Here is a 7,195-nt window from a genome sequence, read left to right as displayed (position 1 = left end):
AATCCACGTAATTTCTCTGGGCTCCTCACAGAGGCTTCTTGAATCATGAGAAAGAAAGCGAGAAAAATAGAAAATAAATTCTATAAAATTGGAAATTGATTAATGAATGAAATAAATAAGTTCACAACCCTTTAAATAGGGATACCAAGCAATGGGAGAGAAATTAGAAGCAAAGTACAACTAAAACTCCTAGAATTCGTAACTTAATATAAATAGTAAACTTACTATTTATAGACGATTGTGATGTCTACTAGTGTGCAAGGTTTTCGGCCAAAAATAGTAAGTTTCCTTTTTGGCTTCACCAAACAGTTCTCCTAATTATTCTAAGCTCTTTTCATGTTGGGCGCAACTCTTAAAGCCCGACGGATGAAGAGTTATAATCAAAATAAAACTTACTATTTATAATAAAAACGGACTTAAAATAGGGAAACAACCATTGATCCATGAGTATTTCACAAATCTGCCTTGCGCAAACTGGCATAGCCAGGTTAGTTGGCTAAAGTAGCTCATTCTACCCCAAAATCATATATTTTACACCTGATAACTCATTCTAGATTGTGAGATATGCCCGATCTAAGGCCCGACGGTCCGGATCACTTTTGTCGTCGACCGGGCCTTTTTTGATCCATCTTGGCCATAAAATTGTCCGTGACCCGCTCTATAACAGTCCTCTCTATTTCAAAAGAACTCGTCCTCGAGTTCTCGTCCTGCTCTGGTTCATGATACTCGATCAGGTCCACGACGTTGAAAGTCCGTGAGATCGCCATGTCATCTAGAAGATCAACAACATAAGCATTGTCATTGATCCTTCGGATGATTAGGATTGGTCCAATCTTCTTACTTTTCAACTTGTTGTACGTCCCGGTCGAATATCTCTCTTTGCGTAGATGGACCATAACGCGGTCACCCACCTCGAACACTTTTGTTGCCAATGCTTGTCCGCTTGTTCTTTGTACTTCTCATTCGAGATATGTAGCTTGGTTTTCACTTTTGCATGGATGTCCATGATTCTGTCTACCATATGTTCTGCTGCAATGCTTATGCTTGCGAGCTTGGGTAGAGGAACCAAGTCAAGTATGTGGCGAGGCATTCATCCATAGATAATCTAGAATGGTGATTTCCCTGTCGAGCGATTCACCATGTTGTTGAATGCAAACTCTGCTTGAGATAAGGCCAAATCTCACTGCTTCGGTTTTTCTCCTAAAATACAGTGAAGGAGGTTTCCCAACGTGCGATTCACAACCTCGGTCTGCCCATCACTCTGTGGGTGGTAGGCGCTACCGAATTGAAGTCATGTATCGAATCGTGTACACAAAGTCTGGCAAAAGTGGCTAATGAATTTCATGTCACGATCAGAAGTAATGGTCTTGGGGAGCCTGTATAGTTGTACGACCTCCTTGAAGAATAAATTCGCTACGTGTGTTGCATCGAGGGTCTTCTTACATGCGATAAAGTGCGCCATCTTAGAGAAACGATTTACCACCGCGAACACCAAATCCATGCCGCGTTGTGTTCGTTGGAGACCAAGCATGAAGTCCATAGATAAATCCTCCCAAGGATCGTCAGATACAGGTAACAGGGTGTAGAGGCCTGTATTATGAGATTGTCCTTTGGAGGTCTGATAAACATGACAACATTGTATGACTTTTTCTATATCACTTACTAATTGTGGCCAGTAATACAGCTCTTCCACAAGAGCTTGCATCTTGTCTCGCTTAAGGTGTCCACCGAGGTCACCTCCATATAGTTCCTGAATAATCTGCTCTCTCAGCGAACTTTGGGGGATGCACAATTGATTCCCTTTTGAAGAGGAAACCGTCCTGCATATGAAGGTCACTGGGGTGACTTTCTTGGCACTTCATCCAAGAATCTTTGAAGTCCTCATTCTCGACATACAGCTCATTGAGACAGTCGAAGCCGACCACCTCGTTGCTCATCATAACAAGTAGTGATGCACGACAACTAAGTGCATCAGCCACCTTGTTCTACTGCCCTGACTTGTGCTTCAGAACGAACGTAAATTCCTATAAAAATGCAACCCATCTACTATGCACATGATTCACGTTAGTCTGACCATTAATAAACTTTAATGCTTGATAGTCAATGTATAGAACAAACTCTCTTTAAATCAGATAATACTGCCAATGTCAAAGCGCTTGAACAACTGCGTACAACTCAAGCTCATAAGTCGACAACTTCTTTCGGGCTTTGCTGAGCTTCTTGCTGTATTGGCTTGCCTTCCTGTGATAATACTCGTCCAATTTTGACGTATGAAGCGTCACACTCAACCTCAAACAGCTTGTCGAAAGTAGGAAGCACCAAGACTGGTGTTGTAGACAAACGATGCTTGATCTCATGAAAGCTCTTGTCAGCTTCATTGGTCCACTGAAATGGTCATTTTTTCTTGCAATCTATAATAGGCGTGACTATTGTGCTAAAATTTTACACAAATTGACAATAGAAGGTCGCTAACCCATAAAAACTCCTCACCTCATGAATGTTTGTCAGGATCGGCCATTCCCTAATGGCTCACACCTTTTCATTGTCCACATGGATGCTTGTGGACGTTATAACAAATCCTATAAACAACAGATTGTCCGTTAAAAAACTACACTTCTTCAAGTTGAGGTAAAACTTGTTAATTTGTATGACCTGTAGCACTTGCCTGAGATGTTTCCTGTGCTCTGTCTGATCCTGGCTATATATCAGTATGTCTTCAAAATATATTGTGTCGCTGTGGATGTAATTTCTTCCGTGGGGTATACAGTTATCGCCTCACAACTAGAGATTCGCCACGATCCTCGTCCGTTAATTCATCACCATCTGTTATTTCCTCAGTGGCTTGTTCTTGTTCATTAAAGTAAGGGTCTTCTTCTGCGGCCTCACATTTAGTACTTCCTTCGTTTATGGTCAAGTGTGCTGTGGGACGTTGAGGACATGTGTTTGATAACTGGCTTGGGTGGCCACAACGGTAACAATATATTGTTCAATCTTAGCTGAACGTAAGGATTTAGAATTCTACTCGGGCCCACCGTTGTGGGTGCTACACATTGAGGCCTAGATGAGCCGCTCCTTGTATCATGGTTTATGGTTGTAAGAGGTTAAGGATGTTCTCCTACTGGTTCTTTTCCTTGTGCCAGCACTGGATCCTGTGCGAGACCCGTTATGGGGGTTGAGTGAAGGATAAGGCCGATTTAAAACTCTTGCAAGCTACGTTTCTACCTTACATGCCAACTAAACTGCTTCATCCCCAGTCTCGATCAAGTGCATCTGAACTCGATCATAAATTGTCAATCGTAACCCTCCTATAAATCGTGCCACCTTCTGTGACTCAGATTCTGACAGATTGTTTCGTGTTCCCAACTACTGAAATTCTTCAGTGTAATCTGTGACGGTTCGATTTTCTTGTTGGCAATTCTGGTATTGCTGGAATAATATCTGCTCATAATCACTGGGGAGAAATTGTGATCGAATAAGACGTCTCATCCGTAGCCATGATGAGATAGGCGCCTTGTTCTGGCGGGCTCGTGAGAGTTGTAATTGCTCCCACTATGCAGAAGCACTAGATTTTAATTTAAACGTTATTAAATTTATCTTTTTATGATCTGGCATGTCCATATAATCAAAATATTTCTCTACTTCAGCTAGTGAATCGAGGAAATCTTTTATGTGTAATAAACCATTAAAACTAGGAAGTTCAGCCTTACCTTGATAGTCTCTTTCAGCACGATCTAGTTGATCGTCTCTATGGATTGGTCGTTGGACAAAACCTTCATTAAAGTCTTCGTCGCTAGAACTTGAATCATTTAGTATAACCCTACTATTTGCCATTAGTAGTGCTCTACGAAAATTAGGGTTGTGTCGTATAGCAATCATGGGTGGTAGAATAACCATAAGCGGCAAAGCACCGCCTAGGGCTCCAGGCGGAAGTAGCACATCCACAAGACGGTCAAGGGTTGTCTATAGTCCTTGCATGGTCAACTGACTCTCTCGGTGGAAAGTTTTTATTCTTTTCGCAAGATCACAAATTCATGTATCACCGTCCACAGGATTTAGGCTCATACCTACATTGTTTGTTGTTGGCCCGAGGGGAATTCGCTTTGATACCAATTAACGCAGGGATGAATGTGATGAGGTCGAGCACTGTCTTCCTCAAGAGGATAACTATTCCGAATCCACAGAATTTCTTTGGACCCCTCACAAAGGCTTCTTGAATCCACGAGAAAGAAAGTAAGGAAAATGGAAAAAAATTCTATAAAATTCGAAATTGATTAATGAATGAAATAAACGAGTTCACAACCCTTTAAATAGGGATACCAAGCAATGAGAGAGAAATCAGAAGCAAACTACAACTAAAACTCCTAAAATTCACAAATTACTATAAATAGTAAACTTACTATTTATAAATGGTCGTGATGTCTACTAGTGCACAAGGTTTTCGGCCAAAAATAGTAAGTGTCCTATTTGGCTTCACCAAATGTTCTCATAATTGTTCTAAGCTCTTTTCATGTTAGGCGCAACTCGAAAATCTCGACGGATGAAGAGTTATAATCAAACTAAAACTTACTATTTATTGTAAAAAGGGAATTAAAATAGGGAAATAACCGTCGATCCGGGGGTATTTCACAAATCTGGCTTGCGCAACCCGGCCTAACTGGGTTGGTTGGCTAAAGTAGCTCGTTCTACCCTAAAATCATATATTTTATGCTTGATAACTTATCCTAGATTGTGAGATATGCCCGATCTAAGGTCCGACGGTCCGAATCACTTTTATCGTCAACCGAGCCATTTCTGATCCATCTTGGCCATGAAACTATCCGTGACCCGCTTTACATTAGTACTGCATAAGCTTCGGTCCAGCACTCTATATCACGTAAATGATCTCAGCTTAAAGTTTAAAATTTTCATCTTATTTTTTATGTCATTTTATTTCAAGATTTAATAATAATATTACTTAAATTAATTTCAGATTACTTATACAATTATTGATGTAATTGATAAATTTTTTAATTAATATTTATCTATTTATTTAGTTTAATTGTTGAAATTTTGAAATATACCTTGAAATAACCAATGAATTAAATCGGTTTCGTTCATAGTATAATTCTAATTTAATATTCAAACTGTCACGCCCCAAACTCAAAATTCGGATTCACAGGAGTCCCGATCACCGAATCCGATACCAATAGCCTCCGTAGTACCCCATTCTTGGCTCCCAGCGTCCATATGCCAGGTTCCGATCATGAGATTCTACAAGGAGGATTTTTCATTGTACATTTATCTCGTAAGAAGCATAACCACAAGTTTACCCAAATCACAAAAGTAACATCAACATCACATATCCACTAATATAAACTTTGAATACAATACTGAAAGGGAAATACTTATGTTAAAGCAACCTAATGTTACCTGCATGCATCTATCGTGCATAAGCTTATAGAAAGCTTAGAGGGTGGTGTAAGTATGTGAGCAGTATATGCGTGCTCAGAATGTAATATCAGAGTAAACAGAGGTACTGATAAGTCTACGAATTATACAATATTAGAGTAATCAGAAATACTGACAAGTCAATAAAAATATCATCAACCTTATCTAGTATATGTAATAAAAAGACAGCAAACTAATGTCAAATACTAAGAACATAATGTAGGTCAGTTATGCAATGCGGAGACATAATGAGTCAAATATCAGATACCGATGATGCAATACCATGTGAAATTCTGAAGAGCTATGAATACCATGAGCCTTATCTAAGTCATATGAATGCATAAACATAGCAACCCAAAATGCCGGATGCCGAAGATGTAATGCAATATGCAATTGTAGTGCAAATGAAATGACCAAGCTGCAGTGTGAAGTCGGGCTGATAGTATGTGGTATCGCAGGCTATGGGGCCTATTATAAAGGACTTCTATCCAAACCAGTCCCATACCTAAATTTAGATAGATAGATAGATTCAATGTGGTAAGCTCCTGATCTCAAGTTAGTCGAGCGCCCCAACCGAAATCATGGCCATTGCGAAAGTGCACATAACAATTAGTTGCGCACCACCAGCCCGAGTGGATAGTGAATGAATGATGAATGAGTATATTGCTGAATATACAACTCATGCCTAGTTAGTCCACAAATCATTACTGTACATCTATGAGATCATCACCGGGGTCGAGTACACTCTACATGCAAATCGCCGCCCACCGATGCGTGACCATGCAAGTGGAAGAGACCTCACTATTCACCTGACTAGTAGTCAGCCAATATTTACCCAGTATGTCGATAGCGTACCCATTCACGAGCTCGTCAAACTCAGCCTAGCTATGCCCCCTACCCTCTGGTGAGTAAGGTCACATCCCCTCCCAACCGACCACGACATAGTGGGAGACGCGGCCTTCTGGTATTCGGTACTCTGGCGCTCATGTATCCACTAGATCTCGATGTTGGGGCGTCTCCTGGCCTCGGAGGTTTAGGGACTTTCATCCATGGACATCTAAAGTGCCTAGATGCTCGAACCAAATATTTTTGGTGTCCCATCTAGCCATCTACGACATGCCTATGGTGGCTACGGCCCTGATGTCGCTAGGGCATATAGTAATCACAACACACAATGCAAGATGCATGAGTCATACAATCCAGTCATGCATCAATTCTGCACATATCGTGCCCTCATGTGAGACAATCTCCGCCTATCAAGGAGTTTCATAACAACCGGCACTATGGCATATGCAATGGTCAATCATATCTCATAACAAACATGTAGATGATGCGTATGGGCATGTATCATGATGCTATGCTGTCACATACTCATAATTGGTATTAATAACCGTCATTGACAATCGACTTCGACAATGTGGACATTTAACCAACATTGCCCCCAAGGAATGACCCATATAGAGCCTAACATACAGTGGACCCATGGCCTCACACAAGGGCCAAATATACAACACTATAGGCCTCACTCAAGAGCTTAATACATAACACGATGGGTCTTTCACATGGGCCTAACATACATCACAATGGGCTCCATCGCCTGGCCCTCAAATGCACCACAATGGGCCTCATCACATAGGCCTCACATACATCACATAGGCCTCAAATGCATCAAGCTGAGGCTAAATGCTCATCAGAATGGGCCTCAAATACGGGCCGCATATACATCACAATGGGCCTCGATAATCAGAATCGGCCTTGACCCCGATAA

The sequence above is a fragment of the Magnolia sinica genome, chromosome 19 (assembly GCF_029962835.1).
Source record: "Magnolia sinica isolate HGM2019 chromosome 19, MsV1, whole genome shotgun sequence".
Taxonomy (NCBI): Eukaryota; Viridiplantae; Streptophyta; class Magnoliopsida; order Magnoliales; family Magnoliaceae; genus Magnolia; species Magnolia sinica.
The sequence above is the reverse complement of the archived record's forward strand: the minus strand, read 5'-3'. Positions refer to the sequence as shown.